At 39.3% G+C, this 21,863-nt stretch overlaps 1 protein-coding gene across 3 annotated transcripts in view; it reads right to left on the reverse strand.

Annotated features, from left to right (window-relative positions):
- Nucleotides 1-21,863, reverse strand: part of Snx24 (sorting nexin 24) — a 147,303-nt gene that overhangs the window by 86,050 nt on the left and 39,390 nt on the right. The window contains exons 1-2 of one of the 3 annotated variants that reach the window (XM_048811843.1): nt 8,897-8,901; nt 4,987-4,991 (exon numbers count right to left, since the gene is read on the reverse strand). The exons of the other annotated variants lie outside the window; for them this stretch is intronic. The gene's annotated coding sequence lies outside the window, so the exon portion shown is untranslated. Of the gene's footprint in view, nt 1-4,986; nt 4,992-8,896; nt 8,902-21,863 lie in introns of those variants that run through there. 3 annotated transcript variants of the gene reach the window in all.

Genomic DNA, 21,863 nt, shown 5'->3' on the forward strand with positions numbered 1-21,863 from the left:
GGGGTAAAAATGGGAGTTCATAACCCACTTGAATCAAAGTGTGAAATATGATATATCAAGAACTATGTAATGTTTTGAACAACCAACAATAAAAATTAAAAAAAAAAAAAGAGGGCCTGGATGAGAGGGTGGACGGCTATTATAAGAGGTAGTCAGAGAAGATCTTGCTGATAAAGTCATATTGGAATGGAGATCTTGCATGGTTTTCTGTTCCTACTATAAAAACCACAACACCCATTCACCATCTCACAGCAGTGTAGGTCAGAACTCCAGTGGGCTTGGCTACTTTCTCTGTTCAAATCTCACTGGGCTAAAATCAAGGTGCTGGTTGTTTCCTTTTGGGATTCTGGGAGAGGACAGAGCCCTGTAACCATGCAGTTTTAAGACGGCTACCCTTGTTTTCTTGCTGGTTGTTTGCCGCTCCTACAGGCCACCAGCATTCCTTGGTTCAAAACCTCTTTTTTTCAACTTCAAAAGCAACAACAGCAGCTCAAGTCCTTCTCATGTCCCATTTCTCTAACCTATTCTTCTGCCTTCATCTTCTAAGGACTCATGTGATTACACAGGGCTTCCTGATAATTCAGGATAATCTTCCTTATCTCGACATCCTTTACACTTTAATCACATCTACAAAGTCCCTTCTGCCAGTAAGGTAACCTACTCACAGGTCTGGGGAATTAGAGTGTGGACATGATTGGGAGGGGAGCGGTCCGGGCAGATGGAAGAGAAAATGCTTGGCGTGTTTACGTGCTTAGAGTGATCAATGGAAGGATGCTTAAGGATAAGTTGTAATGGGGGATGAGGAAAGTAGGATCAACCGGGGGTGATGACTGAATATAGATAGAGTTTGTAAAAAAATAAATAAAAGACAGAGAGAGGGGAATCCTATGCAAGGGTGAGGATTTTGGTCTGAGCAATAAGAGGAATGGGCAGAGTGCCTTGATCAGTTCATGGGGGCAAACAGCAGCTCAATGCTGGCTGGGTTGTGTTGAGATCACATCAGACATCCAGTAGAGATGCTGAGACGGACTGAATTTCCTGGGGACTAGGGGGGTGGTCTTAGAGATATCAATTTGGGAGTCATCAGTGTTTCAAGGCCAGAAGACTGTTTCTGATTACCTAGACATTTATTTAGGGATTTTTAGATCGTATCAGTCTTATAGTTTCACCATGTCAGAAATGGGGAGCCTGCGCAACATTTTATGAGCTTTCCTCTTCCAAAATAATCTTCTCTAGCTCCCACAGCTATCCTTCAGATAACTGGTTTTCATATCTTGCACTATTAACCACCTTCTGGATACAATACACTTGCCAACATTTTCCTCAAAGTTTTGAATCCAGGACTCAATAAAATAGTGGCACTCCCCAAAGTCATGATGTGCCAAAATTCATTTCTTAGGTAGTTTAAAACTCAGCAAAATCAGTATAAAGGGTAGTGAGGTTTAATGCCTACCTAGCAAAAAAAAAAAAAAAAAAAAAAAAACAATTTAACCCCAAATATGTATAAGTTTCAATCTTAATGTTATTATTTCGTGCATAAGATTTGTAGTTAGCACAGCAGTGAAGTTCTAGCTCTTGAATCGAACTGACAGGGTTTGGGTCTTGTGTCTGCTGTTGCTCTCCTTTGGGCTCTGTTAACTCACTATAATTTGGGGCAAGTTGTTTAACCTTTGTAGTCCTGTTTTCTCACCTACTAACATGAATCTTACAATGGCGCCTATTACATAGGTTTGTTGCAGGGATTAAATATGATTATCCAGGTAAATCATTTAACACATTGTCTGTCTTTCATCAAGAATCTCTTATCTATTCATATAATTATTAACGCTAATGGTTGTGACAACTGTTTCTTTGGGAAAAAAAGGACACTCTACCACTAACATACATCACCAGCCCTTTTTATTTTTTATTTTGCAATAGAGTCTCTGTAAATTGCCCAGGCTGGTCTCCAACTTGTGATCCTCCTGCCTCATTCTCTTTAGTAGTTGGGATTAGTTGTGTGCCACTGCACCAAACTAAACTTGCCCTCTTTATGAACTGCTGATCTCATGTATTGTTACAGTGACAGAAAGCTGATGAACACAGAAGGAAAACAAATTGGGAAGAATGAAATGACACCTCAGTTCAGCTTAGCAATTTTATAGTGAAAACGATGAGTTATTCTTGTTAGAAAGAAAAGCTAGTAAGTTAGACATGATAGAGGCAGATTGTACAGTGTAAGATGTTTTCTGGTGGGAAAGTGCTCTTAGTTGGTCAAAATACTACAACTCATAAGGCCTGAAAGCTATGAGAATAGCTTTGTAATAAAGACTTTTATTAGAGAGACACTATCAGTCTTCATTAATACTGTTCTGGGGAAAACTACATGATATGGAATCATGATATCCAAATCTGCCACTTCCTAGCTGTATCTCCTTACAGGTGCTGCAGTCTTGCCTCTTCTGCAAAATAGGGATGAAAACACTTCTTTAGTAAGACTAAAGGTGGAGCAAAAAAAAAAAAATAAGACAAGGTAGATAAAACACTCTGCACCCAGCCTCGCACATGGTTGGTGCTTAACACATTCTAGCATCTTCCTGAATATTACCAGGTTTTCCACAAATCTAAATGGAATCAATAACTTTTATTTCTACAGTATACTATGAAGTACTATTATGTGCTATGCCTATTTCTGAAAAACAATTATCTTCACTAAAACAAATTTAATGTCAAGGATCAAAACCTTTAAGGTCTTTCTCTCTCTCTCTCTCTCCACACACACACACACACACACACTTAATAAATAAGCATACATGTACACATTAAAATAGGAAAAAAAAAATAACCCAAAGAAATGGCAAGTGTAAGCTTGAATGGCTGGGAATTACTTGTCTCATCATTAATTAGGCTCCTTTCTATGGGCATCATGGAGATAAGATCCAAGAGCCTCCTGTGTTCTCTCAAGGCTGATCTCATGGTCTTTACTGAGACCTGAAAAGGGAAGGCTGCTTGCACACAGCAGTGTGCAGCAGGACTGTGAGCCTCCGAGCTCTGAACGACAGAGAGTAGGTGGAGAGGCAAGCCCTGTGGCCAGAAGAGAATGCAAGCCAATGACTGACATCTATAATCAAGGACCCTCCCTACAAAGAGGACCCCTGCTCCTGTCAATGGGAAAGAAGTTTTTCCTGATCCAGGGACAGGTGATAGAAGGCATGCATCTGTGGTTTTATAATGCCCTCTTATATAGGGTATGGTGGTACACATCTGTAATCCCAGTGCCTAGAGGATCAGACAAGAGGATTGCAAGTTCCAGGCCAACCTGGGCAACAGTAAGATTCTGTCTTGAAATAAAAAGGGTTAGGGATGTAGCTCAATGGTGGAGCACCCCTGGGTTCAATCCCAAGTAGTGAAAAAAATAGGGGAAAATTAAAACTCCTCTTGTAAGAAGAAAGTAAGCTTTTAATATCATAAAATCCCCAGTCTTCCTTCAGAACTCAGAAATTTCAATTCTTAAGAAAAAACATTTATTAAGCCTTTTACTCTCCCATGACATACTTGGTTTAATAACTTCTGTACTATAAAAATGATTATAATTTTGATAAAAATATTTTTGAATACCTATCATGTGCTAGACATAGTTTAAGCCCCATCCCACATGAAATCTAGGGACTCGTGTGTAAGGCAAGTGAACTTCCACTAAGCTCCATCCTTGCCCCTTTTAATTTTGAGACAGGTTTTCTCACTAACTTGCCTAGGCTATCCTTGAACTTGTGATCCTCCTGCCTCAGCCTCCAGAGTAACTGGGATCATAGGGTCTGCATCACTGTGCCCAGCATGTACAGGTTTCTGAAGTTTACCACTGAAGTAAAGTGGCAAAGATCTCTGTCTTTAATGCTACTATAGTCTAATAAAGGAGACAGGAAACAAACAATGAATATAAAAAAAAGAAAATTATAAGTTTTAGAAAGTGGTATGTGTTGGGGGTAGGGACAGGAATGGGAATAGAGTCTGGTAAAAGAAATCAGTGTTGCTGGGGAAAGGTGTCAATTTACAATAGAACAATCAGAGTAGGCTGCATTGAGAAGGTGTTATTGCAGAATATGGTATCACAGAGCTTAACTTAGGAATAGTATTCACTGTTTGTTTTAAATTTAAGTCAACCTACTTAAAAAAAAATCTGCACTGCTACACAATTTTAAATACTAAGTTTACTTAATGAAGAATTTACAACTAAATTTCTGAATTAAACCAATCGCTAGCTCTTCCAGATCTATATATCCAATATCAGTGTCAAACACTCTCCAAGAGAAGTTAGGAGTCTAACGAGGCTGGGCCTCAGCATGAATCACTGTCATTCTTCATGTAGAATCAGCATTTCTAAACTCATATATAAGGAGCTGCTAAAGAGAGAGAGAGAGAAAGGCCATTGCTAGAGCTTTGTGTATTGATTTCTTTTACCCCAAACAGATTCTCCAAGTTACATGATATATCATAATCACTTAATTTGTCTGATTCCTTTAAAGAAAGAACAATAGATTCCAGAAAAGCTGTTGACTTGCAAAAATATAATGATTTGGCAGCATTTTTGTTGTTTCTATGGGTTGCTTTCCCTTAGTAATATGACATTTGTACTCTCTGTAGAGAAACTGAAAATGCAAAGCTATAATTTATGCCATTCCCAGGAGCCTGTACTAAATCTAAAGTGACTAATATCTGAGAACTCTTACATTGCTCTGAGAGGAAGGATGAACCTTTTTTTAACCCCTCACTTTAATGTATTAGACATTCACAATTCAATCACCTATAGCACCTGGATATGAACTTTTTTCTTTCTCCCCACAGTATTTCTGTACAGAGACAGTACAACTGTGAATCTCCTGCCAAGAATTTCCCTGTGGGCCAGTGCACACAGATTTAAAGGAAACTTTTTTTAAAAAAATATATTTTTTATAGTAGATGGACACAATACCTTTATTTTATTTTCATGTGATGCTGAGGATCGAACACAGTGTCTCACATGTGCTAGGCAAGCTACCAACTGAGCTAGAGCCCCAGCCCTAAAGGAAACTTTTTGATAAGTCCTTTTCTGGGCAAAAACAGTTCACAAGGTAGGGAATGCATACTCCTAATCATGAAGAGTTCTTTCATTTGCTCTTAAGAGTCCAAACACTAACCCTCACTGCAGCTTTGCTAAGCCTGCCCTTCTTCAGACTAAAATTCACAAGATCAGCCCAATACATAAAAACATTTCTAGGGAGTTAAGCTGCTCAGCCCTCAGGGATGAATAGTCCGTCCTATTTAAATACAGTAGCTACTTGGGTGGCTGAGGGAGGAGGTTGGCAAGTTTGAGGCCAGCCGAGATGAGACTCTGTCTCAAAAGGAAAAGGGCTAGAAATATAGCTTAGTGGTAAAACACTCCTGGGTTCAATCCCAGTACCAAAAAATGGGGGCAGGGGAGAAATGCCAAATACTTAGGATGGATTGTGAATTTACTTTTCAGGATTTTTTCTTTCAATTTTTCTACATTGAACATATATGGTTCATATTGGTTTTTTTTAAATTTTTGAGTAAAAGTGGTCTTTAACAATGAAAAATGTAGCTATAAATTGGAAATCCTGAGTTCTACCTGTCTTTTTGACACTTGCTTATTAGCCATAAAGGCAGGAAAATAACTTCTTTATAACTTTTTTTTTTTTTTTTTTTTGGTACTGGAGATTGAACTCAGAGTCACTCAATCTCTAATCCACAAACCCAGCCCTATTTTTATTTTATTTAGAGACAGGGTCTCACTGAGTTGCTTAGTGCCTTGCTGCTGTCAAGGCTGGCTTTGAACTCGAAATCCTCCTGTCTCAGTCTCCCAAGCCACTAGATCAGCCTTCCAAGAGTTGACCAGGTGTTTTTTCACGTCTTAATATTTCATTTACATATAACAACTGCATATTGCTTTGTTACATATATTTCTTTCCAGGTCTGTTCTAGGGTAGAGACTGCAACATATACATATTCTGTGCTATGCTTCACACACAGGCCCAGGGCAATCAAATGCCAACTCATTCACAGCATGCTACCTACTGTTCAAATGGCTCTCTTCAGGAACAGATTTCATTCAGTTAGCTGTCTTAGTTTGTAACTCTCTTGCTAAACAGAAAATTTAGTTTTTAAAATGAGACAACCCTACCCTGTACTCTATCTACCCTGCCCTACTTCTCTACCCCGTGTGCAACTTCTGGTTGTGAAATCAGGGAGTTCTGTCAAATGTAGCCTCAGGTTTATCTTAGTCGTTCTCCAAAAGGCTCCACCAAATGCTCTCTGTTCTCTTCTCATTGCATTGGCTCCTTTTCCAAAATCCTCATTGCTCTCTTCCCTGGCTCAAAATGGAATGCAATAAAGCCTGCCTCTAGTCTCTAGACATTTCCTCTTGTCTTGGAGGGACACATTAAAATATCCCACAGCCAAAGACTGTAAAGCAAAATATTGCACTCATTCTCTGGAAGGGATGGACTCAGACAACAGGTCACTATTTAGATTCAGCTAGGATATCCATGGTGATTTGACACATAAAATCAGGTCTTTTAAAGGGCATTTTTCTGAAGTTTTTTATAACCTTGTGTGTGGGAAGGATTTGCTGGGCCCTGATGCGTGTGAACTATGGAGCCAGAGTCTGATCTGGGAGGAATGTTGGCACATTAGCGGGTTACTTGTCCTGTCTCTTGGCTAACGTGCAAAAACACACTCGTTCTGATAGATGAAGAAGATGTATCAGTGTTTCATTTTGTTTTTGCTTGATTACAATTATTACATCAACTACTTTCCTAAAATCCAAACAATTCTAAGTTAACCTACTATTGGATCTCTTTCAAATGCTTTCTGAAATATAATAAAACTAAAATGACTAATTTTCCTGGCTGTGAAAAAGCACGACACCAAAGCCCACAGAAGCAAATCTAGAGAAGTCTTCTCGCCATTTTCCTACTCACGTCTCTTTCTGATTGCGAGATATGACCCTCAAATGAGTTTTGTACTTTTTCTTATTCAAAGATATTCCCACTTCATTAACACAATTCTTTATTTTCTACTTCTTTGTTAGTACCAAGGAGAAATTCCAGGCTTTAAAAGATTCAAATGACTGATATCTAAATCAGACCTGCACTCTCTCCTCTCCACATGCCGATTTACATGAAATCTCTTAGAGTTTCTCTACTTCCATAAAATGTGGATGCCACTGCCCATCAGGTCCAGGTTTGCCTCTTTGCACAAACAGTCCAAAACAGTTTTCCTGATCTGTTTCAACTTGAAGTGTTGTCAATATATGGATTGTCTTGCTTTCTAATTCAGTGAAAAATCTAGTTTTCCATTAGTCTCTGCCTTTCTAATTTTCGATACAGCTTTACTAAATGTAATTATTAAAGGCAGATTCAAGAAAGCAATTACTGAGCTACTGGTTTGTATCTCTGAAGTCTTAATAAGTGGCAAAAAAAGTTGTAATTGCACTAAGAGTATAAAATAAATTTTTTTATAGATTAGACATATACATACTTGAATTTGTATATTGGGAGATATACTTAAAAGGGCATATAAAGCATCACCTCTTAAATCACAAGTTTTAACCTCACTTAAACTTTATTCAAAGGCAGTGAGTGCAATACCTCATACACAGTAGAAAACAACATTTCAGAAAGCCCACATCCTGCTCTTTTTCCAGGACTCAGTGACTTTGGTAAACATTTAACTCCCCTGGATCTCCTTTCCCCCTCCTTCTATAAATATATGACAATGCTAAACTAGATGATCACCACATACTCTTCTAGCTCTAAAAGTCTATGAAATATGTAGTAAATCCTTAATCAATGCTTGTGGTTTACTAGATACAGGACACAATAAGATGTTGGAATGTTATACCAATTCTAATTCATAGTTTCAAGAACCTTAAAATGAAATAAAGAGGAGACATGTAAATATAATTAATTATGAAGCAATATATCAAAGTGCTACCCCAATGATATAAAGCAGATTATCTTTCCAAATATCCTAAGGGATAGCTGTACATGCAAATGGGAGATATACTTCTTTGGCAGTGATTCAAATAATACAATTTGGTCTTCTAATTGTAGGCAAATAGAAGAGTATTCATCAGATGGTCACTTAATGAAACTACAAATTTTGTGAATGAAGCCCCTGTTAGTGACTAGATTCACACACACACACACACACACACACACACACAACACACACACACACACATCACATGTTAAAGCTCTAATTCTCAATGTGACTATATTTACAGTCAGGTGTGAAAGGAGGAAACTAAGATTTAAAAAGGCAATAAGGGTGAGTCCCTATAATCTGATAGGGCAGGTGTGGTTAAAAGTAAAAGAAGAGAGACCAGAGATCCAGCCTTTTCTGAGTGCAAACAGAAGAAAAACCATGTGGAGACAGAGAGAAGGCTGTTCTCTACAAGCTACAAAGAGAGACCTCACCAGAAAGCATCCCTGGGAGCACTTTGATCTTGGACTTCCAGCCTCCAAAACACTGAGAAAATAAATTCCCATTGTTTAAGCTACCTGATCTGTGGTATCCTATTAGGCAGCCTGAGCTGACAAATAGAGTCCCCAAACTAAGGTGCCTCTGAAACATTAATAATCATGTAACAACCATCTCATCACCCTTATTTCAATATCGTGACATTACTTAATAGCTCATGCAAGGCACAAAGGGCAATCTATCATCATCATTTTAGCTGAGAAGATCAAAAGAGGATGTGAAAGGTAAATGACTTTTCAAAGCCTCACAGTGGAGGAATGGGTCTTCCAGAATATGATTATGACTGCCTTTCTTACTTTCAGTTTGTTTTTCTTTTTGGGGTGGGAGGGGGACAGGTACCAGGGATTGAACTCAGGGGCACTCACCACTGAGCCACATCCCCGGTCCTACTTTGTATTAGGACAGAGTCTCACTGAGTTGCTTAGCGCCTCATTAAACTGCTAAGGCTGGCTTTGAACTTGCGATTCTCCTGCCTCCGCCTCCAGAGCCGCTGAGATTATAGGCATGCGTCATGGTGTCTGGCATGGCTACCTTTCTTTAAATTAATTTTCTTTTCTTTCTTTTTATTTGTGGTGCCAGAGATGGAACCCAGGGCCTCATGCATACTAAGTAAGTGCTCTATTACTGGGCTACACTCCCAGCCCTTAAAATTAATCACTGAATAAGGCCAAGGGGACTTTATCCCTACTACCTCTTCTCACCCAGACAAATCTTCATTGCCCTCAATGTCATCTTCTGCTATGTCAGCTTCATTCACAACAGAACCTACTGTTTGCCTTGAACACCATGAAGTTACAGCACTTCTATCTTACATATGTTTAGCTAATATGTGAAGAACACAGCTTCATGATTTCTAGGCTCTGTGCTAATTGCTTTGGTGTTGGGTCCTTATACCAAGGTCTAAAAATTTATGATGAGCATATTACCATTATAATTTGAAGACAAAGATGCAAACATAAAACTACACCACCATGGTTTTCTTCAAACCCTCCTTCTTAAATGTCTGGTAACCAATTTTGAAGCCAAGGAAAGAAAGGAGAACTAAACCAAGCAAGCAAACAATATCCTTATTCCTTTAGTAGTAAAAAGAAATTAAAAATCTATATGCTAGGTCCACACCAAATCACCTCCTAAAGGTTTACTGAGCTCAGTTCTGGAAGCTGCATTTTAAGGTCATTATCAAATGAAATAGTCCATTCCATGGACAAGCCACAGCAGGAGCAGGACTCTTCCTCTATGGCATTTGAAGAGTAGGAAAGATATTTACATCAAGGGAGCAATCTTCAAGTACTTTCAGGAAAAAAAAAAATGAGTAAAGGAATTGTAGTTAAGTTTTATAGATCCCAATAACAGAATTAAGGCCAGCTAGTAAATTTTCTGTACAGTCTAGAGCTGAGAAAAAAGATCATGACGGCGTATGCTATGCAAGCATAATGAGCTCACATCCCAAATCACCCACCAGATAAGGCCGACCTGACAGCTTCCAGGCATCTTATGTGAGAAGGGATTCCTACTCAACCCAGTCTCTGGAAAGAGGTTGCATTGTGGGGAAACAGACTACATGCCACTGTTTAGGCAAACAGCCTCTTTCTTTAAAGTGGGTCAGTAAGGGCAGAGTTGTCACTAAGCCATAGAAATAACTACACAGAATTTGAGAAGCAGATGGTAAAGATAAAGCCCCCAGATAGACTTTTCAAAGATAATATCTTTGGTAAGAAAGCAGCAAGATCAAGACTCAGAATGAAAGCTTCTACAATCCAAAAGTACGACATAAAATAAACACAAGATCTGAAATAGTCACTTTAAAGAATTAAGAAAAGTTAGAAACATTCAACTTATAGCTTTTTGATGCCAAGAGAACAAAGAAGGTCCTCGGTGATGTACCCCAAGAGGGGCCAGAGGAAAAGCACCAGCAGGGGCCAACTCCAGGAGGGCTGCAAATAACAGAGACCCTGCTCCCCTGGAAACAGAGAAGAGGCACATTTTCCTTTTGCAGTCAAAATGAATAAGTCACATGTGTGGACCCAGACTACTAATAAAGAGACAAAAACCAGACACAGTGGAAAATGCTGTGGGTTTTGTCCTCATTATGATATTAAGTGGCCACGCCATCTTGGGTAAATCATTCGCTCTTACTTCAAGTTGTAGTTACTTTATTTATTTGTTTGTTTATATAGTAAAAATGTATCAATCACTTCTATCTGTAAACCTGTCCCAGATACTGGGATTACAGTCAATGAAGGGCATGCCAGTGCTGAAAGGGGACAGAGAGCAACCGAGAGCATAGAAAGAGAGCAGCTCATCAGGGCAAAGCCCTGGGAGATGATGCTGGCACTGAGGCCAGAAGCCAGCAGGGGAGTTGAGGGTGGAGGACAGGAGGGAGCGAAGACAAATGATAAGTTTAACAAAAGATTTATTTGAGGAACTAAGACTGTGAGACTGGAGTTGTGGGTAGGAAGGATCAAGAGCAGCTGCTCTGGCAGGCTGCAGCCAGACCAAGCTGGGCCTCAAAAGCCATGCTAGGGACTGGCCATTGAACAAGCAATGAGAGCTATGCAGTGACTACTCAGGAAACGACTTGGTCAGAGGTGCAGTGTGAAAAAGCTTCTGATTTTAAACGATTCTAGAAAGCTTGGAGTGGATGGGAGAACTGGGCAGAAAGTTGCTATATTTAGGCAAAGATGATGGGACAGGAGGCCAGGAGAATGAAGATGGAGAGGAGTAGATGAAAGTAGGCAGATTTTAAAAGATGATTAGGAAGGAGGATCAACAGACTGGCTGTTGGAGATCAGACAGAGAGGGAAGAGACAGGTGGCTCCCCTGCCTGGAGCCTGAAATCTGGGTGCATAGCAGCAGCTGAAAGAGAAGGAATATAAGACAGAAGACAAAAATGAAGACAAAAAATGAACCCTCTACAGTCTTCTCCAGAACTCTCCTACCTCAAACTTTTATGTTTCAAATGTTTCACTTAAGCATTTTATAATTATATAACATCAACGTAAAAGTGAACTCAATCACACAGCAGAAAGCTGGATCTTTAAACATTCAAAACAGATGTTGGCATTTTAAAATGAATCACAAGTTCCTTTGAAGAAACTTTTCATCAAAGGTTATTCTCCACTTTCTACCCATGTAAAACCCAGAGAAGGCTATATATGACTGGGATTATTTGTGACAATGATCAACTTTAGGTTCCAGTAAAAACAATGTCATGTTTAGGGTGGTGACATATATAAGAAAGAAGTACCAACCAAGTACTGGTTTCCTATCCAGAATGTTACTGGGAGAAGGTGAGATGGTATATATGGGCACACGTATCTTTAGTCTATTTATGTATTGTAGGAAGCACCTAGAAGGTTGAGGCCAGAGCAGATTCTTCGGCCGGTTTCAGAGAAAGACAAAGTGGAGAATGGATTGATAATACCCAAAGCACAGTTTTCCATCCATCTCTTATCAGCATCATTCCCTCCCTCCTTCTCAAGCTGATCAAAGAGGATGCAACTGTCCTCAAGACATACACATGCTAAGATACCTGTGCCCGGCATTTGCAGTTCTTCCCACCTTTACTCACTCTAGACTTATCTCATGGATGATTGGCCAGCAATCATCCATGCTGGAGCCTCCAGACTCCCCAGTCACACCTTACCTAAATTTCTCCCCACTCACTCTTCAAAGACTTCTCCCCCAGGCTGGCCCCTGGAGGAGCTGTAGCGATGGCAGTAATTTTGAACTCCTTCCAGATTCTTATAACCTTGATCCTGGAGTAAACAGGAAAAAAACACCAAAAGAAAAAGTGAAAATATAAAGAATGGTAGAGATGGGATGGCTGTAAACAAGGAAGGGGACTGGACTGCAGCCCAGGAGGTTAGCTTGGGAAAGGGGTAGTCTCAAGACACATGCAAGGCAAAGAGCGCCTCGCCCCCGTACATCACAATGGGCGTATTAAAGTTCTATAGTACCTTTGTTCTCTTAAATTATTTCAATTAAGTTTCCCACTCTCAAAGCAAACTTGATTGCTGGTGATTTTCTTAACTTTCTTTCTCTCTTTATAGCTCTTACTCCTATGAGTACAGCAACAGGGCTGGGGTTGTGGCTCCATGGTAGAGCGCTTGCCTCACACATGTGAGGCCCTGATTCAATCCATAGGACCACATGAAAACAAATAAATAAAAATAAAGATATTGTGTCCATCTGCAACTAAAAATGTGGTTTTTTTTAAAAGGGGGGTACAGCGATGGTTTACTATTTGTAGAATAAACTGGTATCTTTCCACCTTGAACCTATAAGCTCTCAATCCACTCTAGACTAAACCCTACAATCCTCATTAGTGAAAAATGTGCACTAGAAAGAATTATTCCCTTAGGCCATTTGTGGAAGATGCCCAATGTAATATAATCTTGTCATTGCTTCAAAATCTGCCTGTAGTATTTACGTCATTCCTTTAGCAATATTTATAAAGTACTTTTCCTGGGCTAGGGAGTACTATGAGCAGCAAGAGAAATGCAATCTCTCCCCATTGAATTCAGAGAAGAGACAAGAGTTTAACCAGTGTAAGCACATTATTATGACTAAAATGAGAGCTGGAAGGAAATGAGATGATGCCAGAAAGTCATCTTAATGGGGAAGACTGGCAATGAAGGGCCACTCAGCGATGTCACCCTATACGCTACCCTTGATGGCATGGCCAGGCTAATGCAACTGTCCTCAAGACATACACATGCTTAGATACCTGTGCTCGGCATTTGCAGTTCTTCCCACCATTACTCACTCTAGACTTATCTCTGGAGACCCAAAACGTGGATTGGAATTCTAGCCTTCTCACTAGTTATATGACCTGCAGGAAGTTCTCTGAGCACCGTTTTTTGTTTTTTTTTTTTTCCCCCAATCTACTAAATAGAGATGATAATACTTTCTACTTTCTCTGCAGAAATTTAAATCAGTTAACATTTATGAGGCATAAAGTATGGTGTCTAGTATATGGTAAGCACTCAATAATTGATTGGTATTATATTTTTCACAATTCAAGTCTCCCTGAATTTTAGCCAGTGACATTAAAGTCATTTAAAAATATTTAATAAACTGAATGTGGTAGCACACACCTGTAATTGCAGTTACTTGAGAAGTAGAGGCAGGAGAATTTCAAGTTTGAGGACAGCCTGAGAAACTTAGTGAGACCCTGTTTGAAAAAATAAAAAGCATATATCTCTGTGGTACAGCACCCCTGGGTTCAATCCCTAGTATGATGGAAGCAAAAATAATAACAATAAAATATAGTAGCAGTTAGTGAGACTTCATTACCCCTCATTCCAATGTGTCTGAATGCTTTTTCTAACTTTTGTAATGAAGAATCTAACCCAAATGCCCTTGGAATACATATTCTTTGGTAATAACATAATATCATATTTTAACTATTTTAAGGCAACTTCTTATATGAAATAAATCTTTTTATAATTTAATACTCTAAATATAAAATATTTTCACATGGTTTAAAAAGCAAGATATAAAAATAAAAATAGATGCATAGGAGGAAGGTTCCTCAGCCCCAACTGCTTTGACAGGTCCCATGTTCAGTCCTCCTCCAGGTGCTCACAGGTAACTAATGCTTCCGCCTGTGCTTTGTGCACATCTGAGCAGAGCCAGTCTCAGGCCCTTCCTTAACAGGAGGCACATGTGCTGCTCCACCTCTGGCTCTTTCACTTAGCAGGGGGCCTGGATGCTACTCCCACATGAGGACATAAACCTTTCCTTTCTTCCTTTTGTTGTACAACTGCTTTTTGTCCTTTTGGCTACGTGTCTTTCTGGACTGACAAACTTTACTAATTATAGTTTTGGCAGAGTGTGACAGAGAAAATGGGTGGAAATAGAGTATTTTCATTTGCCTTAATTGTACTTTGTCAAAAACTAACATCAACTATTTGGGGTATCGTTTATGCAAATACCCTACACAATGACTATGTTACAACTTAGAAGAATAATTTTCCCTTAAATAATTTTAAAATGTCTGCTCTGTCTTTTATACATAACAGTATCATTTTCCTTCTTGTTTATATGAGAAAAGAGAGGCTGCTACAGTATCCAATCAGTTACCCCTAGGAGATGTCAGCTGTCGACCATGTCTATTGCAGCGATTTCCCTCACTTCTCTCCCTTCCCACTCTGGGTGAGCTGTCAAGTTTCTAGTTTCTGACGTGCATTTACATCACTCAATGACATCTGACAGCAGTGAAAGGCCACAGAAAACTGCTTATTGATCAGAGCAAAATCAGTTGACGGAACAGATGAGGTTGTATCACAGAAATGCAGCCACATTCAGGTGATGACATTTTGCTCCCCGTACACGAGAGCTTAATGGAATACAACTTCATTATATCATGCCACTTGTGCTTACAGCACCAAACCCATCTCCTGACTGTTTTGTCTATGTGGTGATGAGGACAATCTACTTGAGTTGGTATCAATGTATCACTAACCTGATTTGTTCATGAACACTTGCAAACTACTTGTGAATCTGTCCTGACAAATATAGGAAGAGACACTGAAGTCTCAATCTTACCAAAATCTAATTGTGCTGTCCTTTAAAAAAAATAGAATTACCATTTAGTGAGCTATAACTGCTCGGTGGAAAACTTTTATAGCACTGTGTAAAGAAGTTTAAATGAATATTTCTTTGATTTTTGTGGCATTGTTAGGAAAAAAAATGGTAACTTGAGATACAGCAGAAGTTTACTTATAAATGGAAGAATTTAGTTGGTTTTAAGAACCAAGATACCAGATTAAAGACCTCTGCATACAAATTGCTCCTTTTGGTTTTAAAGATAACACTGTCAACCTCTTCTTCCCACTTGCATTGCCACTGCAGATAGATGGCCATAGAGTTATAAATCAGTACATGCCGAGAATAGGATCTTAAATCAGGCTGACTTAATATTCTGCCACGCGACTTCTCATACATAAGAAAAGGAAAAGGCAGCAAGTGGGACAGGATTACCACCAGCTCTCTGACTCCTAGGTGAAAGAATGCTGAAGCCCTACCCCAAACGGTTGTCTGGATCTTATCTTTACTCCTTAATTCCTCCCTTGAGGAAGTATTTTCCCAAATTACAAATTCCCACACTACTTTCACAACTTGGCAACATCTGCATCCTATCTGGACTGAAGTTCTGTTTCATTTTTTAAATAGATTTTTTTTTTTTACTTTGCTAGGATTTAAAGAAAACTTGATGTCACAACCAGATATGAGAAGCCTATATCACTTGGCTTAAATAGAAGATAAGTACTATTTTTTTTTTTTTCAAATTGTGTTTCTTATTGAAGGCTCTGAGCTTGAAGTGGCTCTCTCTTCCTTAGAGAGATTAGCAAAGTCAAGTTAAAGCTTTTGGAGAATTTCTTAGGGGAGGAAGGGAAATGACATAGGATTAAAAGATAAGTGCAAAGAGAATAACTTTCTCCCTTGTGAATCACTGTTATTCTATGTCCAGGCACCATTTAAATCATTTCCTACAGCACTGGTGGCTGGTATCCAAACCCAGGAACCTGGCATAGTACACAGGAACAGGAGCTATAGTCACACTGCTGCTGTTCAAATCATGGCCCCACCCCCACTTACAGTGTGACCCAGCAAGTTACTTAACCTCTGCAGGACTCACTCTCCTCTCATCTCTATAAAAAGATTAACAGCACATGAACCTTAAAGGCTTGCTCTGAGAGGTAAACAAACTGTACATGTAAAGTGCTTAGCACGGTATCTGACACTAAGAAAATGTTTAAAAAACATTAGCCATTTTCATTCATTTTTTTCCCAATTCCTTATGTGGACTTCAGTTTTCAAAAAAAGAAATGAAAGACCCCAATTCCAACTCCTAAGTCCTATGTACTCTTTGCTTTCTCTAATAAAGCTACTTCATCCAGGCCAAAAAAAAAAAAGGATAGGGCTGAAGAGACTCAGACCCACTTGAGCATTCTCTGTTAGTAAAGTTCTCTTCCTTTTCATCAAGTTGTGTTCCTTTCCTTTGGGAAAAAAAAAAATCACTGCTCTCCCCCCAGATTCTCTAACACCATCCAAGCACAGTATCATGCCATCACTACTCGCTCGAACTCTTGAAAAAGGAGGCCAGCCTCCCCAGTGTGCTCAATCCCAGCTCAGTGCCCAGTCCAGCCAGCATGGTATAGCTGGCTAAGTCAGCACACACCCTCAGGGTTCCTCGTTCCCAAGGCCACACCAACACCAGGCTGGCCTGAGGGTGGAGGTGTGTTGTAGATATGAATAAGGGACTGTCTGTTTTGGCTTCTGACCTTTTACTTATCATACCAGCTTGAATAGTAAAACAAGTAAAAAACAGCATGGAAAGGCTCAGTGTATTTACTTCCAACACGTTACATTTTTTTCAAGAAATACTACAAGTTCTGCTGTTTCGTAAGTCATACCACATAAAATGTTTCAGCTTCAATTTTTGTATTTTGAGATCACTAGAATAAAATCTTCCCTTTCAACCACACAGAACAAAATGTATGTCTTAGCACACTTAACTCAGTGCCCCTGAATCACAGACCACATGTTGTTTTCCAAATACTTTTGCTTCACACTCTGTGTTCTACATCTAGATGGAAACAAATATTGACTTGAGTCAGACTCACTCTGTCTTAAAATTAATAAGGCACATAACAACCATTAAATACATTTTTGTAAAGTGTGCAATCACAAGAGACCAGTGGTGGAACTCAGAGTGAGCCAGATGCTAAGTGATAAGTGGAGAGACTGTCCCTAGAGAGTGTGGGTTTAATGATATTATCCTGGCATAGTTATCAATACTGCCACCCTTCCCTTTCAAAAGGATATTAGTCTGGGCAACTTATATGGTCACCATAGGAATGCAGAAGGTATATTCCATTCCATGCAGATTCTGTAATCTTGGAGCTCTTTGTACCTAAAGTGTTTGTGGCCCATTGTTTTATATGTACGTAGTTCTATATAGATATTCTTTCCTGACTCTGAGCTGTTACTCTAATTCTGTCTCCAGTGCCCAATGAAGACTTTACCAGATACTGCATACTTAATTGTGGTTGAATGATTACTCCTGAGACATCCACAACACCATGGACTAGAATTTACCTGATAGGACTGAGTTAAAGCAGGGAAAGTAGTGAATGATTAGGTGAAATTCATTTACATTCTAGTTTCTAAGTATTATGTCCAAATACGAAAATCATAATTACAAATGTAATCTTATGAGTTGGAATGTGAGAAGGGCCTTAAAATTGGAGTGTTCTAAGGGTAAGCATGTTTTTTTTTAATTTTAATTTTTACTTATTTATTTTTTTGGTACCAGAGATTGAACCCAGGGATGCTTAACCACTGAGCAACATCCCCAGCCCTTTTTAAAAATATTTTATCTACAGACAGGGTCTCACTTAGTTGCTTAGTGCCTCACCAAGTTGCTGAGGCTGGCTTTGAACTCAAGATCCTCCTGACTCAGCCTCCTGTGTTGCTGGGATTACAGGCATGCACCACCACACCTGGCAAGTGTGATGTTTTATTAGGACTACTTTGGGATGAGTTAAGCTGTGGTACCTGCTTAACTCTGAGTGGCCTTCTGAGTGGATGGCTGTGGCTGACCATCCCTATCTATTCAGTGAAGATACAGAAACCCAGTCTTCATCAAAAGCTGTTAGGAGCTCTCTCTATGCACCTGACAGTCAGAACTAACCATTCTACACACCGCTTCTCACCTCAAAGGCCCCACCTCCCTCAATTTTCCACCCATTGCTGATGACCTCAAAATGAAATTAGGACCCTATCTATAAACAAAAAAACAACAACAAACTACTTCCAAACAAACAAAAACCAACAAAACCTCTGAAGGTCAAATATACTTACTGCAGTCTTGTTTCACATCTACACTGCTGGTGTGTGGGCCATACACACAATTTGCTCTATGCATACTTTCACATTAAGGACTTGGAAGAATTTCTCTGAACAGAAACATCTATGTTCTTATACACTAATTTAATGTCTCCTGGGGGCCACCACCGAAATAAGGCCTCTTAAATGTTGGCTGTGTTTGATGGGTCACGAGGGGGTAAGTGCCTATTAGACTCTCTGGGCATGCTTGGAGTGCCAGCTGGTCTTCCTTCCACATGGGTGCATGATCTACAGCAGTGGCATTTTTTCCAGTTAAACTCCATGGAATTTAAGGTAAAATCAAAAGGAAAATTAGTCTTGGACTTGCTATCAGTGAAAAACTTTTGGCTTTCTTAGTTGAAGTTTTCTGTGGATCACCAAGTTAACTTTATAGAGCATAATGAACACAATTAAATACATTAAATCAAATTATCTGATGACTATATAAATTACTGATGTATCTATAAAATATAGAAGAAAGCTGTAACCATAGGACAATATTTTAAATCTCAGGAGCATGTAGTTACAGATTTATAGAAAAGGCATTTAGACATTTAATGAACTTAAAATCATTAACTTTTTCTAAAAGTAGGTGCTCTATTGAGAACTTTACGTCAACAACCTATCATTCTCAAGGTTCTCTTGCTCTAGTGTTTAAAACTGTGTTACGAAAACAACCTAATGAATGGATAAAAAGAAAATGTGGTATAGATACACAGTGGAATAATACAGAGCCATAAGGAAGGAGGAAATACGGTCATTTGCAAAAACATGGATGAAACAGGAGATCATTACATTAAGTGAAATATTCCAGGCACAGAAATAGAAGTCCACATTATCTCATTCGTACGTGGAACATCATACAGCTCCTCTCAGAGTTGGGGTTGTGGTTCAGCGGTAAGGGCTTTCCTAGAATGCACATGAGGTTTGAGCCTCAGCTTTGGAGGAAAACAAAGTGATCTCAAAGTTGAGAGTAGAATGGTGGTTACCAGAGCAGCAGGGAGGGAGGGCCAGGGAACAATCAATCAGTCAATCCCTATTAATCTATACAGTTACATACGAGTAAGGAGTGCTGCTGTACTATTGCCCAGTACAAAAAATAATGTATATTTTGAAAAAAAAAAAATCTACAGTAAAGAGTTTTGAATGTTCACACCACAAAGAAAAAAAAATACATGTTTGAAGAGATGGATGTTCTTACCTTGATTTTAGCATTACACAATGTACACATGAATGAAAACATCAGATGGACTCCTATAAATACATATAATTATTATGTTTAAGTAAAAAATAAAACTTTTTTGGTGGTACTAGGGATTGAACCCAGGTGTTTTAGTCAGCTGTTTCATTGTTATGACCAAAAGAACTTACAACAATTAGAGGAAGAAAAGTCTATCTGGGGACTCATGGCCTCAGAGGTCTCAGTCCATAGATGGCCTACTGCTTTGCTCTGGGCTGGAGGGAAGGCAGAACATCATGGCGGAAGGGTGTGGTAGAAGAAAGCAACTGGGAACATGGTAGCAGAAAGTGGGGGTGGGGGAGCACAAGTTCTGCTCAATCCGGATAAAATAAATACCCCAAAGCATGCCCCCAGGGACCCATCTCCTCCATTCACACCCTACCAGCCTATAGTTACTGGTTAATCCCTAGCAGGGATTAATACACTGATTAGGTTAGGGTACTCATAGCCCAATCTTTTCATCTCTAAACTTTCTTGCATTGTTTTCCACAGGAGCTTTTGGGGAACACCTAATACCTAACCATAGTATTAGTAGTGTTTTACCACTGTGCTATATCCCTAGTCCTTTCACTTTCTTTTTTTTTTAATATTGAGATAGGGTTTCACTAAATTGCAAAGCTGGCCTTGAATCTGTAATCCTGCCTCAACCTCCTGAGTTGCTGGGATGATACAGGTGTGCACCTTTTAATTTTTTTAAAATGTTAAATTTAACTCACATAACCCAGCAATTTATTAGGGCCACCCCCCACCCCACCCCCCAAAAAAAAGTCTCCTGTCCCTATTGTGCCATTTAACTCTAGGACCAATTCAATACAACACTCATAAATTTATGTTTTTAATTTTAATATGTGTTATATTTATATATCTTTTTATGTGCTTACTGGAAAAGCAGTAGGATAAGAATTTAGAACACATTTGTACAGTAGATAGAGTATTTTCATTAGAAACAGCAGTCCACAGTGAAAGGAAATCATAAATGTAGCAACACAGGAGCTTAACAAAAGTACAAGCAGACTGTCTCAGATTCACTTCGTAATTATGCTTTGAATCAAAAAAAAATTATAGGAACATGGGAGCAGATACACTAAACTCAATGAAAATTTAAGGATGATTAAGAAATAAAGCTCAACATTAACACACAGGAAAAAAAAAACTTTTAAATTTGATTCAGTGTGGACCTTCATTCACAAAGATGAAGATTGTGAGTGTCAGCACCTAAGACATACCCGCATGCATAAAACATGATCTGAAGGTCAGAGATCAAAGATTAGTAGAGGGACAAACAGCTGGCCAGCACACACATTGGTATAAAAATGCAGAGGGGAGTACAATCAACTCTGGGGCAGATAAGCAACAATTCACAGAAGATCATGCTTTTGAGTTAGAGTTCTTTATTTGTAGGGTGGACCTAAGACCACAGGTTGGAGATGGCTCAGGTCTATGGAATAAGAAGTAGCAAGGGACAGATCCAGCATTGTTATGAAACGTCTGTGCAACACTGAGAAATTGGTATGAGCTGAAACTTGGTCAAGTCGGGTAAGGGAGGGGGTCTGTAGTTAAAAACAGGAGAACCTGATAAGAAGAGATCACAGAGGGAGTCTGGGACAGGACTGGGAAGACACTTTTACAACTGTGCCCACGAGATTGACATTCAGACTGTAGGCAGCCCAGAGGCAGCAAAATTACTCAGAAAGGCAAATTCAAAAGTGGAGAGACATATAGCAGGATGGAGCTGCTTACAGACACACAGGATGGCATTACCACCATGACTACACAGGAAAGTGGAAGCCAAAGGAGGACACAGTGTAGGCACCTAGGCCAAAGAGGTATCTGGTAAACAGCTGCATATCCAGAAGAGAGATAGACAGTGATTCTATTCATGTTTTATGTTGGGAAATTGGGTAGATGACATATGGTTTGGATTTGGAATGTCCCCCAAAGGTTTATGTATTGATGGCTTTGTCCCCAGTGTAGTAATGTTTTGAGATGGAGCCTTCAGAACTCATTGGATCACAGGCTCTGACTTCATAAGTTGATTACTAGTCCACTGATGGATTCAAAATTTGAATGGACTATTGGGAGGTGGTGGAAACTATAGGAAGAGTGACCTAATTGAAGAGAAGAGATCCTTGGGGGTTTGCCCTTGGGGTGTCTCTCTCTCTCTCTCTCTCTCTCTCTCTCTCTCTCTCTCTCTCTCTCTCTCCCC

The sequence above is a fragment of the Marmota marmota genome, unplaced genomic scaffold, assembly GCF_001458135.2.
Source record: "Marmota marmota marmota unplaced genomic scaffold, marMar, whole genome shotgun sequence".
In the NCBI taxonomy this organism is placed as follows: domain Eukaryota; kingdom Metazoa; phylum Chordata; class Mammalia; order Rodentia; family Sciuridae; genus Marmota; species Marmota marmota.